Below are 21327 nucleotides of genomic sequence, written 5' to 3' on the forward strand. Positions count from 1 at the left end.
TGTAGTGTTTGAAAACTCCCCAGTGTTAGCATTACTATATGGACCGAGCAGTGAACAAGTCTTGTTTTTCCTGCATCTCATCTAGATTTCTGGTAAAGGTATTATTTAGAAGTATTATTTAGTGTACAAGCTCAATGTCCTTTTGTGTTAATTGCCCTGATTGCCTTTGAGTCACAAGGAAGACAAATACAAAGATGATTAAAAGGACCTTAAAGCAAAGGTATTTCCTCTCACAGACTCTTAATTGTCGGTGTGAGGCAGTGGAGGACACTTGGTGCTCGGCCCCATGGGGAGATGAACTGCAGAACAGGAGGTGATGAAGTAATGACAAGGTGGGTCGGGCCCATCTGTGAGAACTCACAGCAGGAAAACCTTGAAAACCCATCAGTGACATGTTCACTGTCATTAAACAAGGCACATAAAAGACCAGCTGCTTGGCACAGTAGGTAGACATCTTTTAATGTGACTTAATTTGAGTGCTATTCAAAAAGGAAAAAAATAAAACCTCCACTAGATTTTACAAACACTATATGTACAACACTAGATCCAGAGAAATCAACTCTTTCTATGAGCTGTGTCCACTGGATTCTCTGTTTTCATAAAGTCATTAAAGGTTCATCCCCAAAGAGCATTTTTTGAACCTAGAGCAAACATTAAAAAAATTAATCTGATTGGCTACAGGAGTATCAGTTTCCACATAAACTGGGGAGAAATACAAGTTAATTGGCACATTTATTTGGTTTTTGGCTGCTTTATAATATTTGTAGCCAGTATTCTAGAATAAACTGGGCAAAACAAATTGTTCTTTTTGTGAGTATTGTGTAACTGGCTTTAGTAGAACTATGTTATTAATGTTTTTATGAAACCTTAGTATGAAGTACCAGTTCCTAGCTAGGTGATCTTTCTATTACTGTTGATGTTGCAACAGTTATAAAATTTGTTTTAGCTGAGTGTTTGCTTTCTAAATAAAAATGTCAGGTGAGCACTCACTTCAATCTGTCATACTAAAAAACAGTTACAGAAACTGCCAGAATATGCATGCATGTCTGCCAAGCACTAATAGATGCGAATAGATACATTTTTATTCCACTGTTATTTATTTCATTACTAGAAAAAAAAGGTCTGTGATGCCAGTAGGTACCAAAAGCTGACATTTCATCTAAGATTCGTGACGATGTTTAGGTGTTTGGTTGTCTTTATTTTTTCTAAATGCAGTAAAGTAGCTGATGTCATGATTTTTCGTATTGATTTTTAGTGGCTTACTGACCACACACTACTGTAGCTGTTCTTCTGAATAAATTATTTCACTTCTAAAAGTAACATTCACTGCATGCATGTGAGTATAAACACATAAACTTTAAAATGCACATAGCGCTGTGATAAAGCAAAATCTTAATTAACGGTAGATCCTGGGTCTGCAGATTTCCTCTGAAAGTCCACTTAAAACCATGCTAAAAGCGCTGGAAGCAGGATGGTCCCCAAAACTCCTCACAATTGTATATAACTTTCTTGAGTCTTAAAAAATGAAGAGTAGGGCCAGATAGTCTGAATGTGCTCTGAGAGGGGAGGCAGCAGTGGAGACCATTGAAGGTCACAAACATTTAGGTTCCATACCAGAACAGGAAAACAACTGTTTTCTGAAAGTCTAAAACAAATTCTATTGCATTCCATTGCATAATAATAAAGCACATCAGAAGTATCGGAGAAGTAGCAAAGCCTCTTCTACATTCTCAAATTCTTACATATTTGACCAGCTGCTGTTTCTTATCCCACCTGCATTAGTATAGTCCATCAGTATAGACCCACTTTTATACTTCTCTGGAAGAGCTTTTTAAATCAAAATATGATGTAGTTATTTTCAAAGGCTCTTTTTTTTTTTTTTTTCTTTAACATAGTCTCATCTATTCTGATCTTTAGCAAAGCTCAACTGAATTATTTTAGGTTAATGACAAGGATAGGTCATTATTTTTACATCACATTGGTCCATCATCATGCACTTTAATGCTTTTGTACCTATGATATTTTTCTAGATACTTTGATTGTCTTAATTGTGGAGAAGACTTTAAATATTTCCTCAACAAATATTCAAATGTTGATATTCACTTTAGAGAAAACAGGTAGTGCTTCAGTGCCTTGTATTCGTGTGGTGAGTAACTGAGTTTTGATTTCTTTGCTGGTTTGCCATCTTTTCTTCAATCCTGTAATAGAATTCCTTATTCTAATCAACATATTTCCCTGGTAGGAATAAAGATATATATAGTGTCAGCTGAATGATTACTGCTGCCAGCCATCTTCTAAATCTTTCTGCTCTTTTCTGTCCAGTCCAGTGTGGTTTTAAGGCAATATATAATTGCCTTATTAAGGCAAGTTATTTTCATCCCAGAAACTATGTGATTAGGAAAAAAACAAGCTTTAGTATTGAAGTATTTTAAGCATATTTTGATATTAACAATATAAATTTCATCATAGACTGATGTATGTTAAGAATGTCTCTCATAACATACTTTATCACCTCTTAGTGAAATATAGTTAAACAAAAGATAACTCAGGGTAAAGCTTTTAAAGGAGACTTTCGAAGGTCCTTTCTCCAGCCTCCTGCTCACACAGCACCAGCCCTGAGGTCAGACAAGTTTGCTCAGGATTATCCACTTCAGTCTTGAAAACCAACAAGGATGGAGCCTGTGCAACCTCTGTAAGTTACCTATTTCACTACCCTACTGTCCCCATGAAGAAGACAGTTTTCCTCATATCCAGTCTGACCCTTTCTGTTTTCAGTTTATGACTGTTGTATCTTGTCAGTCTCACATGCACAATGTGAAAAGCCCACCTCCATCTCCTTGTTGCCCTCCCATGAGGTCCTGGGGAGCTGCTGGTAGGATTCAAGAAACCATCTCTGGAGGCTGAACGAGTCCTGCAGACTCAGCTCGCAGGTCAAATGATACAGACACTGTTGGTGGCCCTCTGCTAGCCTTGTCCCCTTTTATTGGTGTCTGGGTTGTATTGGGAGGATCCTGAAATTGAACTCAGTATTGCAGATGTGGTCTAACAAGCAATGAATAGAGGGAAATAATCCCTTCCTTCCACCTACAGGCCATGCTTTTATTGATACAACTCAGGATGCTGCCAGCTGTCTTTGCTGCCAGGGCATGCTGCTGACTCATGAGGAGCTTGCTATCTGCCAAGACTCCAGGGACTTTTCCACAGAGCTGCTCTCCAGCCAGTTTTTTATCATTTATTTATCCACCCTTCCAGACTGTAAAATCCCAACTTGCAAACAAAAATATTGTGGGAAAAAATGTTTCATGATTGAGTTCTTTGCTGTCAAAATAGAAAATGGAAGAGAAAGGTTATGAATTTGTTACTTTCAGCAAATTCAATTTATTATCATAACTAATTACAGTGTGCTCACGTTTTAGAACACCACCATACAGACTGTAAGCTGGTACACAGTGTATTCTGCCTAGCATCAAATATTTAATCTTAATCAAGTTGCTTTTCAGTATAAAGTTAGTTACGAGTTACACAGTGGTTTAGTAGCATGTATATAACCCACCCCAAGTTACCTCCTAAAAGAGGTAGTCCTTGATCAAAAAATAGCTTTTAAATCAAAGCAAACATGAACAAGTTGTTCTTCCTTTCCTTTTTCAGCTAAAAAAAAGAATAACAGAGAATGGTGATAACCAATTAAGCAAGTTATTTCTAGCCTAATTTTGTTTGGACTGATTTCACAGTGAAGACTTAGCTGATTCAGAGGAAATATAAGTTAGTTCATTTTTCCCTTATTGATACTGACATGTAATCATTAGTCCATGGTTTCCAAAATAGTGCTGTGGCTGTTGATTTCAAAATCAGGTGATGGGCTTTCTTGTTCAGTGTCCAAAAATAGAGTTAGCTTCTGAAAAGCTGAGGAACCAAATTTTAAATTTACATTGGGCTACATTTCTGTAGTTATTTAGGTACCTGAGGGTGAAAAAGAAGCTCTCTGTTGTGACACATGCTAATTGTGCACCAATTCCCAGTAAAAGTTACCTCTGAGCAGTACAATCTGCACATGGCGCAGAATTGTAAAAGTACCTAGTCACTTCTGAAAAATTTAGTAAGCTCTTCTTTACTACTTTGCCTTCCTAGACAACATTCAAAACATCTGTACGAACATATTATGCTCCTGTGTTCACGTTTGAAAACAGGACTTGGACTGCAAAGTTGTCTCAGAGTTCTTGAACGAAAGAGCTAAATAATTTTAAGTCATCTTTAATATGAAGAGCTTAGAGTACTTAAGAAAGTGTGGTGAGATAACATTTCTCTTTTTAAATCTGTTGAAACAGAAGGGTAAGAAATGTTTTCAGTCCCAGATCACCTAGGACATGGGCTTTACTCCGCAAAGCCAGAACAGGGTTTTGTTGTTTATATATTTTAGATACTTACATGCATGCTTTAAACTCCTGTCTTATTAGAATAAAAATCTCCTTTTCACAAATCCTTAGGGAAAAGAGAGAGCTCTTTGATGTTTGATGAGGAGGCATGCTTATTTACATTCCTCTAGGGACATGTTGAAAACTCAGGTGAAAGACACTCAAAAGCACACTTGGGATTAGGCATACCTGGAGGGAAAAGGTCTTCCTGATGTGGAATCATCCTTGGCAGCACAATGATAGGGCTGTATGTAACTGCAGTGGCACAAGTTGCTCAGGGTGTGTTTTTTCTTCCTTGTCAAACTTGTGACTTGTGCTCTGAATGCTTTCTGGTACAGCAACTGATACTTGCAAATTGCTGTATCTGCCTGTAGTATGTTCAGCCTGAGAGACTATTATCTTTTATTGTCAAAACCCTAACCATATCTGACAAAAGGTGGTTTTCATTATCTTGAAGATTTTGAAATACCTTGTCATACCTAGTCATCAAGTATAGACACTGTCTCAAATCTCTTCTGCAAATATTCTTGTAAAACTAGGTTGGTTTTGCACATATTGGGGAGTGGCAATCAAATCAAATGCTGATTCTCCAGTATATGGTAGATGCCATTGATCTTTAAAATGCACTAGTGTACAATTTTTATATGCAAAATCACTCCATTAGCTCATGCAATTGCTTTATTGTCATCTTCAGTCTACCTGTGTGCTGATTTTGGCTATTAGTGAATCTCCCCTCCATGACACTTTAGGAAAGAATCAGATAACTGTATGAATTGTTGGTTAATTCATAAGTATTACAAAAGAAGAAAGAACTGAAAATGAAGTTTATTGATAGACACAACTGCCAAATAGCCTATAAGCTATAAGTCTGCAAGAAGTTATCCCTGCAAGTAATTATTCCAGTCACATGAGTTTGGACTAAGCTAGTTTGCTAAATCTGAGTCTAAGATGATTTCTCTGAAAGTTTCTGTGACTCAGTAGCCTTTTTTGTTCATTTAGTAGTATTAACTTAAAGCGCAATCTATAGTGGATTCAGTTGCACCTTCTGCTTCATGTTGGCGTAAAAGAAAGGGAGATATTTGATAACCAATTTCAGAGCTCTAGTCAGGTACATCAAATCTCAGTGGCTGCCTATAACCAGAATTGAAAGACTAAGAGGGAAGACTTTTGTGAAGGATTTATCTATCAATTGACTTACATGGGCCACTGTTTACAGAACAAAGCCCATGCCTAGGCTAGAAAGATTTTGGTCTTGTAACAGCCATGGGAAGCTCTTGAAGCAAAGAAGAAACTCCAGAAAGCTTGGAGAGTGCCAAAGACTTATTTTGGTGTTATAGCTCATGCTAACTCTTTGAATGGAATAAGGTTGGTTTTTGTCAGTTCAAGTGTGTCAGCAGCAGCCCGGCTCTATTTCATGTTCATAACTGGTATACCTGCTCTTGCAAAACTTTAAAATGTCAGTTTTATCAGGCATATTTTCATCATTATGAGAGCATTTGTGGCTAAAAAATTATTGGATATTTGAAAGAGACATGTGGGAATAATCATAAAATCATAGAAGAGTTTGGGTTGGAAGGGACTTTCTAAGGTCATCTAGTTTTAGTATTCCTAAAATTTCTTTTATCCTTTTAAAGGAAGATCTCAGACTTTTACTTTTTACTATACAAATCACCCTTACAACTTAAGACTGACTCTTTTTTGCACCATGAATCCAGACTAATGTTTGTAGGAAAAATGGCTTTAGCAGCCATTGCAGGATCAGACAATAGCAGTGGGTGAAGCAGAAAACAGTGTTTCTGGCACACAAATTACAGTAGGATTCACTGCTAGCTTGGAAATGATACTGGTTTTTCAGTCAGGGATTTAATACCTGCCATTGATTCCAACATTAACAATTTTTTGCACCCCATCTCTTTTATTTTTTTGTTTCCCAGTACAAAATTTTTCTATGTTTGATTACTTTGTGTTGATAACCATATGACGTTTGTGTGTGATTGCTTGTCTGTTCCTGTAGAAGAATGAAAGGACATCAAATAAAGGTGGCAGATTCAAAACAAATAGGGGGAGGCACTTCGCGCAATCTAGAGCTAAAGTATGAGGCTCCATGCCTCAGTATATTGTGGATGTTAAGGTTTTACATGCATTCAATTGCACCTCCTGCTGTAGGTTTAGAAAGTCTAGACAAACTAATGACAGAGAAATTTATTAGTATGACCTCAATGAAATTAATGACAGTCTTACCACTGATTTATTATAAGATTTATCCAAATCATAACTTTCTATGTACCAATTTGAAATTTACCCAAGATGTCAAACTGGTATTGCAATATTTCCAGTGAATAAGTCACTACCCAAACACTGAATTACTTTTTCATGTGTCAGAAATGGTATTTTGTAATAGAAATGTAATGAATATTCAGCCTTAATATGTACACTGAATATATTTTTATTACATGAGTTTCTTATGTTTTGCAAGAGGCATGCATTTCATCCAGGAAACAGTATGAACTATTCATCATCAAGCTAAGAATACTACATTACTTGTAGCAACAAAAACACAGACATAGCCAAAGACCATATTAGAAACTGTAAAGATATATATGTTACAGTTGTAATCAAAACTTGGCATCATTTTGTTATTAATGGACAGTGAAAAACTAACCAAGAATGGTTCCAATATAAGAAGTTGCTACATATATTAACTTTTTGCAGTACATTTCAAAGGCATTTCCGGAGAGGCAATGTATGCAACATTAGACAAACTAAGAGGAATAAGAAACAGACATCTATTCATAAAGCAAATCTAGATAAAAATCTTCACCAAAGTAAATTGCATATAGTTATAGTAAAAGACTGAGAGATAAGAAATGAACCACACTTCTTTTTTTTTTTCCCTCAGAATAATCATTATAGCTTAAGTAAGTTAAGCTAACTCTGCTGATCCATAGCAAGAATTCCACATCTGGAAAATCTTTGCTACATCTGTGTTGGGGTTTCATGCTTTTTGGTGCTTTGTTCACCAGTTCCCATGACTCTGACTTAAACCTCCCTCTTATTTTCTTAAGTGCATTCCAGTTCAACTAAAGATGTAGTGATTATTTCATTTCCTGAGATCTTATTTAAGCTTCTTTACCTGTTTTCCTTAAACAAAGCAAAATAAACCTTTAAAAATAAAGCAACATAGAAAAGGGCAAAGTATCTTTGCAGCATTCTGCGGTATGAACAATCATTTTAATAGACTGAAGTGAGACGGAGAATTTTTATTGTCAAAGATAACAGACAAGTGAATATGTTGTTACTGTAGACTTCCAGTGGTGTTTAGCAAGTACCAGAAAGAAAAAGTACTAGGTGAGACACACTCCAGCATCAAAACTCCTTCTCTGCCACGTACCATGCCGTAACAGCACTGCACAGGATCTGAATTGTATTGGACAAACCAATACAGTGCAGACAACCAGAAGAGAGTTGTCTCCTATATTCCCTTATTGTTGTTTCTTATATAGAACTACACGGCTACTTCTGTGTTCTTTCCTTTCTCCAAGAGATAGATTTAGAAACCAAATTATGCTGAAAACAAAGTACCACAACCGAAGTACTTCCCAAAACTAGGAGTTTCCTCTCTGAAAAGAGCTCTGGGCCATCACACTATTTGTTTCATTTGTACTTTCAGAAGAATGTATAAGCCAAATAATAATTAAATTTGGAGTGCACACATCAGCAATCAGTCATCAAGGATAAAAGGGCATCTGTTTTAAGAACTCATTCACACAGCAGCATCTAAACAAACTAAATAGGACCTGGGCTCAAGTGCTGGCATAGAGTTACCCCACTTGTTCACTTATTATCATGCTTCCTGTTGTAGTTTTGGCCCATGCCATCTAGCAGTTTTCTAGACAAGACATGTGAACAGCTTGGGAGATAGTATGGACAAGGGACACTTTGCAACTAGAAGTGGTAGGAGACTCAGCATTACTTTCATTGTGTGGTCTTGATCAAAAATATCAGATTAATTCATTCTGATATCCTTTATCTACCACTGACTTCTCCAGGTTCAGTCCTTGCTTAGAGGATTCAAGTATGAATTTACGAGCATGCCACTTTCTCAGTGGAAAGAGCTTTGGCCTCTTGCTACCCATATATAGTTTGGGAAGCGCAAACCTCTTGTAATGCATGGAAAATATGCCTTCTAGGATAAAGTTTTGAACTGCTGCTTTCACCTAACTCTTCTCTCTGCTTTTGTTCCTTCTGACATACTATCTTCAAGGTTTTCTGTTTGAACTTTTACTGAAAAAAAGAAATTCTGGAAATTAAATCTTTTGGTTACAGGCAAATGGGCCTGGTTATTCTGTACTTTTGCCTTTTAATTGTTAGCTTTCATGCAACAGTATGAAACTGTTCATAAACAGTATGAACTGTTCAGGAAAAAACAGCATGCCAGAAAATGAGCTGTCGTGCTGCTCTGCTAGGCATACCTGGAAAGTGGGATGCAAATGACTTTCATCTTTCTTTATGCTTCCTTAAACTGCAGGGGTATAATCCCTGGCATAACTGTAAAGAAGAGGTGCAACGGTTAGCACCCTGGTAGGCAATAGTGGCTGTTCCAGTTTATGCTCCCTATAGAGCAGCAATTTCTAACCAGAGGTTGCTCTTCCAGTGCTCCCCCTCCTCTGGGACAAGCCTGTAGAATGGAGATGTACTGAGCCACACTGCTAATGTATCAGTACCAAGTGTATTTTTGGATAGCATGCCGAGTTCGTAGTGGGTGTAAGTGTGGAAGTCACTGTAGCCATAATTATAGCCTGAATACCAAATTGTTATCAGCAACCTAAATACAAATTGATGAAAGGGAGAAAACCTTACATCTGCGTGACTGAGGGTAAAGAAGCTTAGGGGCTGGGCTCCGTCCCAAGCCTATCAGCACCGAGCAAGCATTGGCTAACCAATGTCCTCACGCAGCAGGAGTTAGGATTTGCTTTTATTCCTAATGGGCCTTTGAACAGCAGATCTCACTGATAAGAATCAGCAGATGTCATTGATTCAGTCAAGTGACTGTCAAGCAACTCAAAGGCATAATACCCTCCTGAGCCTGCAGCAATTAGACACTTACGCATTCATAAAACAGTCCTTAAAAATGCAAGTGTTCTTTATTCTGAGCAACTCTGGTTTATGGCTATAAATAGCACATATTTTGGAGTACACTTTTATCACAGAACTAGGATATCCTCTTTCTTCACAGCCTGTAGCAAGACATGTTCTGATCATTGTGCAAAAAAAAAAAAAAAAATTTGTTAAATATTGATGTTTACTACTGTTTTTTTTAATTATTAGGGAAAACAGCAGTTGTGAATCATAGTGGGGATTTAGGTGCAATGTAGTTTAATTCATGAAGTGTTAATTGCCTTCATATTTCATCATTTAAAAGGTTAAGTTCCTTAAGCAAGAAAAAGGGGATTCATATTCCCAGACAAAAAAGCTCAAACAAACCCTACATAAAGGTAGAGAACATGTGTCAACTGACCTTACGTGTCTGTAGTTGAGGGATAAAATACATTTCAGAAGAGCAGTTATCACCAAACTAAAATTTACAAGCTGCCAAAATTTAAATTAAGGGTTATTCTTAAAGGACATCCGAATAGATTAAAGTAAGAAAACCAAAGAGGCATAATTCTGCCCTCCAGTGATGTTAGAAAATGGGTATACTTTCATGATTAATTTATCATTATGTCTAATATCTGATTATAGTTAACTGATTTTGAAGGTGCAATTCTTTTTCTTTCCTTCATTGCTTGCTTGGATCTCTTGAGAGAAAGGCAGTGCTTAACTTGCAGACCAAAATCAGTAAATCACATCTTACCCTGAGAGAACATATGCTACTCTGTAACTTAGACTTCAGTGCTTCATGTTGAGAGCTGTACAAACTCATAAGGGAATATGCCAAACCTTATAGGCTATCAATTCATTTTTAATGAGACTTGGTTAAGTTTCCTATGCACCCTTCTAATTTATACTGGGTATTTTGGAACTTTCTGGATTTAGTACCAATATGACTTTTACTAAAAACAGGGACTCCATTCCCAATTTTAACATGATTTATGAGGGTTCAGATGGATACCACTTCATGCCCTTCAGACTCTGCTTCTCTCCAAGTCTTCACTGTCTTACTGTCTTCACTGACCTAACCCAAACATCTCCTGAGAGTGTTTACTACACTTTCCCAAGGAAGACCTGTATAGCTTCAAGCCTCCAGGTTCAGACCTGGCCCCAGCCTCTGGCCATGATTTCATGTCTTCATTCTAAGCAGCAGTTTACTTATTCTAAAGCCCCTAAAGTTTTTGAATAAGCCAACCAGTTTTTCATAGTATGTGGCTATTATTTTTTAATAATGTTCTTTTTTGCTTGATTACACAGAAAACACAAAAATAACAAATCTGACTTTTTTTTTTTTCTTGTAGCGGTTTCCTGACTTTTGTCATATATGCTTCTGGCTTAGGTTCAGTCGTCTTGAATAGCTTAGGCTTTTACTGTAGGCCATGTTATGTCACTTGAATGGGAAAGTCTTTCCAACTAATTTTCCAGGGCATTTTCCTAGTCATAGCACAATCAACAGAATGAAATGACTCAGTATATGATAACCTGTCAAACTAAGTTCATCTCTATCATCTTCTGCTAAAGCTTTCTTGACACCTATTCAACAACACATTTCCTTCATAGTTCTTGTTTGATAAATTTGCATTCCTTCAGCCTTTTCTCATCAACAGGAAAGAAATCTAGTTCCCCCAGTGCTTTTTTGCCATGGAATGACTACGCCAAAAGAGTTGACCATAAAGCAAATTTAGAGTCTGAAACAGAGCCTGGAATGAAACTGTCTTATTCAGTAGCCCCTCCAAGGACTCACAAGCCATGTGCACATCCTTCTGTTAGCATATACAGCAGCCAATACAGTATACTGTTCCTTGTAAAGTGTATGTCTTAGCTCAGTATGGTTGTATTCCTTGTTTTCTTTTCCTGTATGCTTTTAAGGTATTTGTTTCCTTGTTCTTGTAAAATGCTCATTCTACATGTAACCATTATCTCGTATTTCACAACAAAGAGCTACCCAATTGCAGAACAAAGCAGACTTTCAGTGGGAATTGAATATTTTCACTGTGTTCTTACTGTGTCTTTACTTCATTTTTCATCTCTTGGCATTACAGCAGTCAGCTGTAGTATGCTCAGCCACCTATATGAAAGCTACCTACCTGAAATATTGACAGGGATGTGAATGTCCCAAAGTTGTAGTAACTGTTTAGCTGTGGATTTTGACTTGGATTTGTGTTCAAATGCATGCTGTCAATTTTTAAACAGGATTTATAGCCTGGCTTACAGTTCAGGCAATAATTCCTGGTTTTCACTGTGAGTGAATCTGCTATGCTTGCAAAATACGTATTCTTTTTCATGTATTCTGGGGCCAGATTGTGATTCACCTTTGCACACATAGATTGAAATTTGTAATTGCCTGAAAGAGAGCTTTGTGTTGAAGGTGAGTCACAGTGCTGCTTCCACAAGAGTATTTCACTGCCTTCTAAGTTCAGGAATTCAAGCATTTGCTGTAAACTGCATCACTGAAATGATTCACATTAAGACTATCTATTTTTCAACCAATGTGGTTTTAGTGAGCTGGCTTTCAGCAAGCTGTGCAAGCAGTTGCCTCAGTACCAAATGAGAGAACAGTCTGGCATAGCAAGGGACACAGACAAAAAAAACTATGAAGACAGAAATGAGGTATTTCCTGCAGCAGTGATTTAGACAGATTTAGACAGGCATAGAGAATTTGGCATAGAAAACATAATTAAATACTAAGAAGATGCTATTCTTACTGGCCTAGGATTAGAACTTTAAGTGGTCACACAGCCATTCAGAAGCTACAACAGTCTCTAGTATTTAGCAGCAGTGATGGAGGGAGACCCTTCAGAGATTTGAGACTGCTGGAGACTGCAGACTAAACATCCTCCCTTCTACCCTTGTGTTTGCTGTGCTGCTGTGCTCATGAGGTACATGCATGAGCTGCATAGCCACCCTCATATGGACTTGCCTGATAGAAGATATGTGACTTGCCTTGGTTCTTCTGGGTCTTTCTCACCCATGCAGCTTCCATTGCATTAGTCCCCTAATCTGTTCCTGCTGAACTGAATTTTTTGTGGCTCCTTTAGCACTTCCAAAATTATGTCATACATTCACAATGCAAACTGTGTCTTTACGTAGACTGTTGATACACTACCATGCTCTGGTCCTTCCTTTTCTTGCCAAGGGCTACTGTTCCTAACAGAGATCCTCACCATTAACATCTTTTATTTCCTGCCAGGAGTATAAAGATCATGTAACCTCCATGCAGAGAGAGCTCTGCTGGGAACTGTAAAAGCAGTGTGTGTTTGCAGTAACACTAGACACCATTTCAGAACAAGTCAGCATTTCTTGCCCAACAGGCATCCAGAGCATCGGTTCTCAGGGAAGGAGAAGCAGAATGGACCTAAGGTCAGCATGTGCTTGCTGTTAACACACAGTTCAGTTCTTTATTTCAAGCTTCAGCCTCACACTTACCTAGCCTTTTTTTGAGCTTCCTTGCTTGGTAGATATTAGGAGTTAGCAGCTGGTCTCCCATTAATTTTCTAAGAGAGCTCGTCTTTGGGGTGATCGTCGTCGATAAGTTAAATATAGTAATTGTAAAAGTTTGCGTGTCCTTCTCAGTGTTCTACACATTAATACTCCTCTTTACACAGCACACACAACAATGTGAAGGTCACAAGGAGAAAAAGTCCCTTTTTCCTTAAAATTATGCAGAAACTTCTAACTTCCTGTCGTGGTTTAAACCCAGCCAGACAGCTTGTTCACTCACTTCCCCCCCTTCTTGCCCTCCCCCTACTCCCGGAGGGACGGAAAGGAGAATCAAAAGAATGCAACTCCCACGGGTTGAGATAAGAACAGTTTAGTAACTAAGGTATAACACAGATCACTACTGCTACCACCAATAATAACAACAATAAAGGAAATAACAAGGGAAGAAAATACAACACCTCACCACCAGCTGACTGATAACTCGCCCTGCCCCCCCCCCCAGCCCAACCAAGCACTGACCAATACCTCCTCCAACCCCGCAGTCCTAGCCCTTCTGGGTAACTCCCAGTTACCTCCTGGGCATGACGTGCTGTGATATGGAATACCTCTTTGGTCAGTTTGGGTCAGGTGTCCTGTCTCTGCTTCCTCCCGGCTTCCCCTCCTCCCTGGCAGAGCATGAGGCTCACAAAGTCCTTGGCCAAACCAAAACATCCTTGTTATCAGCTCTGTTCCCAGGCCGAAAGTCAAAACACAGCACTGCACCAGCTACCAAGAAGGAGAAAAATGAGTGCTACTGCTGAACCCAGGACACTTCCAGAACATGAAGTTTTGCAACAAACATGAAGTTAGATGTGACAAGTAAGCAGGGCATTTATGGAAGAACTTTAAGAAATTACTATATTCAAAAAACTGTAGGTAACCTAAACTAGCTTCCTTGGTAAAATAGAAAAGATTTCATTTAGGATATATTTACTTTATGCTGCCTCTTCGAGAGAAAATAATAAAAATTCTGAAAATCAAAGTATGCAGAGGGTTTTGGTGAGATATATGCTCAATATTTCATAGGTAAGTATAACTATATATAGACCATGCTTTGGTTAGCAATCAGTAGTACTTTACCACATTGTAGCAAGGGCATGTGCACAGCTGTGTAAAATGTGTATTAAGATTTTAATTTCAAATCAGAGTAAAAACACATTTTTTCAGCTGTCTTCTCACTTTCAATGCATGGTAAGCTTTAAAAAGGTATGATTCCCCTAGATGAAGACTAATAAAAGGTCTTTAACCTTGCAAGCCCAAAATCCAGGATCTAACTCATGTATCTTTGATCTAAATTGTTTATTAATATCTGTCAAGGACATATCTGAGAGCTCTTTTTAAAGTTTATTTAATTCTAGCTTCCAGAATTTATTGTTCAGCAATTTAATTGTCCAGATGCTGAAATCAGTTCTTATGTAGGGGAGAAGGTTTTCAATATCAAATAACTAGGTTGTACAGGTTGAAATAAGGTTAATTAGTAACTGTATTTAATCCTATTAATTGAAACTCACAGCTGTCATGACTTTGTAGAGACAGAGCCTTTCAAAGCTTGTTTAATATTGAAGGACTTATATTAAAACCTGTTTTTTTAATTCTCCGTTTGGTTTTGTTTTTCTTATGCATTTTCATATACAGTATAGACTTAACCTTTGACCTTTTGAAATACATTTGTGTTACCTCTGACTTTTATGACCAGTTAGCCAAGTTCAAATTTTTATCAGTACACTGACAGCTATCAACTCTCAATCTCAAAAAAGCAGGTAGAATCAATTTATTTAAGAAGAGAAAAAAAGTAGAAGAGTATACTTATTTGTCACAAGAGTACAAAATTCTCTCCTATAACTTATGGTGGAAGTTTTCATTGAATGTAAAGAAGTATTTTATTTGGCCCATATACGTCATCTTTTTTAGTACATGACTAAAGGTTAATATGTTTGGATTGAAAAAACACCATCCTTTCATATCCTCTTCTAAAAAACTTTAATGTTTCTCTTTAATTTGGCTCATTATGTATAAAGTGTTAAAGATCATCACTGACATGAAAAAAAAATCTCCTGGTTTTCCTTGAAATGTGACATAAAGACACTTATTCTATCATAGTGCCTTCAGAAAGCTGCCAATGTGAGCAAACAGGGCTGAGATGATTTAGCCATGAGAAAGCATTCAATGGATTTCTGCTGTTTCTCTTAACCTTTTGGTTATAAGGCTGAAGTTTTGATGGGACAAATTTTATGTCTGAATAGCAGGTCCTTTTTCAAAGGAAAGGAGTAGCAGGTAATCAAGGTGGTGTGAAAATTCTGGAGCAAAGCAAATCTACTTTCATGGTCTGTTCTTTCAAAAGAGGATATGAACTATGATACTGATATATGCTTCCTATAGTATTGTATTCTGCTCAATTATCGTATTAAATCTTGCTATTTCAATTTTGATCTTGCTAAATACTACGTTTAAATATACATTATATTGAGGACTTGAATCATAGCTGATACATTCATCCTTCTGGTTTACATCCGCACAGTTTTTATTCCTTGATTTTGTACTCACATATCTTATTTTGTCCTTATAATATAAGGATAATTTCCAAAGATTAATTACTTTTGAGGAAAATATACATACAAACACAACACCCTCTTCACTGTCAGGTCAGTGTTTTGAAACCTTGTACCACCTTAAACACTTCTACTCTTTTCTTAGTGTGCGCACGCTTTAAATACTTGCAGGTTGTTATCATTACTCTCCCCTTGCATTATTAGCTCCCATTTGGCTAAGCAGAACATGTTTTAATCTTTCCTCATAAATCAAACTCTCCAGACCCTTAATCATTTATGTTGCTGTTATCTGAATTCCTTCAAAACTTGCTGACATCTTCGTGGTACTGGAGAGGATAAAACGACATGCTGCATTCAAGAAGGGATTCATATGTGTCAAATAGAGTTTATCTGGTTGTTCTTTATGGAAATAATGAGAATGTAAATGATATTTTTTTCTTCTAATATGTAGGTGAGCAAAATAGTTAATATTATGATTAAAGCATCAGGAATAGTTAAAGAAGAAATGCCATGCATTTCACCATACTTTTCAGTCAAACATTTCCATATCTGTTCATTGTGATACTTTTAGAATCATAGAATAGAATCATAGAATAGTTAGGGTTGGAAAGGAGCCTAAGATCATCCAGTTCCAACCCCCCTGCCATGGGCAGGGACACCTCACACTAAACCATGTCACGCAAGGCCTCATCCAGCCTGGCCTTGAACACTGCCAGGGATGGAGCATTCACAACCTCCCTGGGCAACCCATTCCAGTGCCTCACCACCCTAACAGGAAAGAATTTCCTCCTTACATCCAATCTAAACTTGCCCTGTTTAACCCGTTACCCCTTGTCCTGTCATTACAGTCCCTAATGAAGAGTCCCTCCCCAGCATCCCTATAGGCCCCCTTCAGATACTGGGAGGCTGCTATGAGGTCTCTGTGCAGCCTTCTCTTCACCAGGCTGAACAACCCAAACTTCCTCAGCCTGTCTTCATACGTGAGCTGCTCTAGTTCCCTAATCATCCTTGTGGCCCTTCTCTGTACTTGTTCCAACAGTTCCATGTCCTTTTCATGTTGAGGACACCAGAACTGCACACAATACTCCAGGTGAGGTCTCACGAGAGCAGAGTAGAGGGGCAGGATCACCTCCTTCGACCTGCTGGTCACGCTCCTTTTGATGCAGCCCAGGATACCATTGGCTTTCTGGGCTCTGAGCGCACACTGTCGGCTTATGTTCATTTTCTCATCAACACCCCCAAGTCTTTCTCCACCGGGCTGCTCTGAATCTCTTCTCTGCCCAACCTGTAGCTGTGCCTGGGATTGCTCCAACCCAGGTGTAGGACCTTGCACTTGGCATGGTTAAACTTCATGAGGTTGGCATCAGGCCACCTTACAAGTGTGTCAAGGTCCGTCTGGATGGCATTCCTTCCCTCCAGGGTATCAACCGAACCACACAGCTTGGTGTCATCGGCAGACTTGCTGAGGGCGCACTCAATCCCACTGTCCATGTCAGGGACGAAGATGTTAAACAAGACCGGTCCCAACACCAATCCCTGAGGGACACCGCTCATTACTGGTCTCCAGCCGGACATTGAGCCATTCACCACAACTCTTTGTGTGCAGCCATCCAGCCAGTTCTTTATCCACCGAGTGGTCCATCCATCAAATTGATGTCGCTCCAATTTGGAGACAAGGATGTCGTGTGGGACAGTGTTCAACGCTTTACACAAGTCCAGGTAGATGACATCAAATGCTCTACCCCTGTCCATCAGTTCTGTAGCCCCATCATAGAAGGCCACCAAATTGGTCATGCAGGATTTCCCCTTAGTGAAGCCGTGCTGGCTGTCACCAAGCACCTTGTTGATTTTCATGTGCCTTAGCATGCCTTCCAGGAGAATCTGCTCCAAGATTTTGCCAGGCACAGAGGTGAGACTGACTGCTCTGTAATTCCCTGGATCAACCACTGTTATTTTTAAATATCGCTTTTAAAATTATTACTTTAACCTGTCAGTCTCACATGTGAGCTTTGTATTCTTGTTTATTTGCTTCTTCAACTTCTTTGTGGAGTGTTTTATTCCCATCTTCCAATTACCATATTTTCCCTGGGATCTTCTACATCATCTACTCATAAATATAATCTTTCCATTATTTCACCAGCTCTTTAACTGTTTCCCTCACCCCTTCTTTTATGAAGTACTTAAAGAAACATTTTTACTTACTTTGTTCTAGTGTACATAAAGATTTGTAAGTAGACTTTCCATTTATGTGTTGCTGTTGCTATTTTAGATATTCACATTTTTTTCAAGGCATAATTTTGTTTATTCCAGAGCCATTAGTATCTTGCATTGGACCTGAGTGCGCAACTTGTGTTTCCTATTTTCTTAAAGAATGTATGAATTCAGTATTCTAATGATGTCTCTGAAAAGTTTAAGTTCACAGAAAATAAACAGAGTTTCAAGTTCTCCTATGTAACCCACTTTATCACTTAGATATCTTTTTAATAAATGGCTACAGTATTTTCAGACTGAAGGAGACCACAGCAGGTAATCTTAATTTCAGACCCAGTTCAATGGGAATGCCAACATATATCTCTTACTTTTCAAAATAATTACTTGATTTGACAGTAAAACAATATCACACCAGGTACAGAGCTATAGCAAAACCCAGGTCAGGGTGCCAGCCCTACAAACACAGCATAAGGTTCACATTTTCACCTTTCTTTTGAGTCTGTGAAGTGCACAGTTTGCTAAACATGTAATAATGGAATGCCCTCCTAAAATGATTTAGGGGAACTCCACATCTAGTAGCTAGTCTCAGGTCCTAAAAGTTAGGAAGAATACTGCTGTATCCTGCCAGCCTCCTGGTCCCAAAACCAGCTAGTACAGACTCACTGTTCTTCCCAGCCAGCTCTTAATGCCAGTGTTGTAACCTTGACTCTAATTAGCGATTTTCCATGCTCTATAGTGATGCTCCAGAGGGCAGATATTCCATGTCTAAAACCAGAAGCCAGCAGGAACAACAAAGTTCATGCAGAAGCAATTTTGGCTGATTAGCTGCAAAGTAAATCAGGTAAAGATATGAAGAAATACAATTCCTAGAATAGCAAATCAGAGTGCCTCATTCAAACCTCATTTAGTAGCATTGCTAACTTCATGGAGTAAATATGAAACATTAACATCTAAAAATAACTAGCTGGAGTTCTAGATTTCCTTTGTAAATGTTTAAGGTATTCTGTGCACATTTGTTATTCACAAAGGCTTTATTATGGATAACAGAATGTATCTTTCAGTTATGATGACTGCTTTAATCTTCAAATAATTACATTTGACACTCTCCACAAAGTTTTAACTTGCATCTGTGATACATTAAGCTTACAAAAGGTGAAATGAAATATTACATTCTTTATCTCTTAAAGATTGGGCATTAGAACTTGTAACCAACAGTTAGATTGTTAGACTGCAAGACTTCAGTTGAAATAGAAAACTCCAGAAGGTATGCTACAAAATAACATGCAACACTTAGGGGAGTATCGCAGTTTTTTCTTTTTTATTAATATATATATATAACTGTAGCCAATATGCTGAAGAAAAAAAAAATAATAATCATCTGTTTGGTGCAAAGACAATTATGTTTATTCCACTCCATTAAAGCAGGACATAAGGAAAGCTCTCACTAGCTAAGTGATAGCTGAATTTAAAATGCCAAATGGAGGAATGCAATTAAAACTACAGTAGACACAATTGTTCCCTCCTCCCCTTGCATCTCTCCCTCTGTTCCTGCCTCTGCTTCTCAAAGCTGTGTATACAAGTCTCCCTTCTGACCCTAGCACAACTTTCTCATTCTGTATTACATTTGTTGAGGGCCCAACCATCTTCTACCCTTTTGTGAGGATGAAGTAGTGGAGTCAGTAAAAGCCCAGGTGAGGCAGCTTCTCTCATTCATGCAACTTGCTGTAGGGCTGGCAGTATCCCAGGACTGTGTTTGCAAAGACCTCCTGGGCTGTACATATCCTAGGTGAGCTATTGGTCACTAGTGTTCAGTGCTGCAGAACTGCTGTGAAATAGTTTCTCAGAGGCTTGTTTCTCAATGGCTAAAACAAAAGGATTTTCAGAAAACGAGCATATCTAAAAAAGAGCAAATTCAAGTACCAAGTAATTATCAAGTATTTAAGGAAAACTTGCTAAAATTTTTCAACATCAGGAAGATTGCATATCCTTTCATTCCTTTTCCTCAAACAAACTGGGTTTAAAATGAACATGTAAATAAAGCACCTCAATGAAGTTATGTCACAGACAACTCCAGAAGAAATGGTTAGAGCATGGCAGATCCCAGCAACTGAAACCTGGAGTCTGAGGAAGTTAATCAATCTTAAAAATAAATCCCCAATCCAACTATGCCAATAAACATTTGCACAAAAATGGAACAAGAAGTTACCATTCACAAACTGTCCAGCAGTGCTTTAATTAGTGAAATCTTGAAATCTGCTGAGGATTTGTTCCAATACCTATCCAAAAGTTTAGCTTCAGTTTGGATCCTACCTCCTATGTCATTGTTTCCTTTGAAAATTCCAGGTTTTCTCCTGCTTTCTCTGCTACTGAGGCCACAAACCAGAAATTCAGGGATGGTTATATCCCACTTGTCTTCACCATGACAAACCAACCTTCTGTAGAGATTGTGTTTCACAGTGTTGCAATAGCAGCAGCAGGGATGAGATGGGAGGATGACAGCTCAGACTCATTACATCACTTAATAAAACACATATTACATAGGGCAGTACTAATGAAGACGACTTAACATAAGCCCCCTAAACTACACTAAATCTTCTTAGGAATGATCTTTTTCCATCTTACCCTGCAAGCGCTGGGGCTTTTTCTTTGGTTTAAAATTTTTTGCTGCTCTTTGATCTTTCTGTTCAGAATGATCTCAGCCTGTACTCTGAATCATCTCCCTGCTCAGCCTCTGACTTAGATGAGTCCGGCTCGCATAACACTCTCCACACTCCCATTCTGCTCATTGCTCTGTACACAGACACCAGCCGTACACTGCTAGATTATTTTAAACTCATTGAATCATGTTTTACAACAAAATTGGTTTTATTCACAATTAGTGTTCATGTTGGCCACTGCAGCTGAGCTCAAAGATTTTGTTGCTTTAACACTTTATTAATATTGTGCTATTTTATACAAGGGATGTCTAAAGAAGAAGATTAAGTAACCTTAGTATGACTGGGTAAACATGAACAGGAGAGAGAAAGAGAGAGTGAGAAAGAATAAAAACAAAACAAGGAAGGAAAATTGCTAACTATGAAATAAGTTTATAGAGACAGAATTTGAATAGTGAGTAATGATAAGGAATTGCTTGTTTGGGAAATGGGCTGTTTGGTTTGGTTTGGTTTGTTGGGTTGTTTGTTTTTTTTTTTTGCTGGGATTTACAATTTTCTGTAATTACCACTTTACATACAGCCACATTTGCATTTCCATTGTAAAAACCGACTTTAGGCCATATATTTTATTCTATGAAATTTCATTTGTTCTGCCTTAATCCCACTGGTAGGACCACTCAAACTGTAATGTAGTACTCACCTGACAAGAAGATATCTCATTATGGGCTTTTGCATGTCCGGTCACTGCGAAGTAAGAAGAAACGATGCTGCTTAATACTATTTTGCTGTAGTAAAGCATAAAACATGGCTAATGCTGAAAACTAATCTTATTTCACAGCCTATTGCCATCAACTATTCTATATGAAAGAG

General features: G+C 38.0%; 1 protein-coding gene across 2 annotated transcripts in view; it reads left to right on the plus strand.

The window, feature by feature from the left end:
- The window catches only part of DLC1 (DLC1 Rho GTPase activating protein), a 228767-nt gene that overhangs the window by 97396 nt on the left and 110044 nt on the right, over positions 1-21327 (plus strand). The gene's annotated exons all lie outside the window — the stretch shown is intronic.

This window comes from Pezoporus occidentalis, unplaced genomic scaffold (assembly GCF_034315485.1).
Source record: "Pezoporus occidentalis ecotype Australia unplaced genomic scaffold, CSIRO_AGI_Poc_V1 ctg1, whole genome shotgun sequence".
In the NCBI taxonomy this organism is placed as follows: domain Eukaryota; kingdom Metazoa; phylum Chordata; class Aves; order Psittaciformes; family Psittacidae; genus Pezoporus; species Pezoporus occidentalis.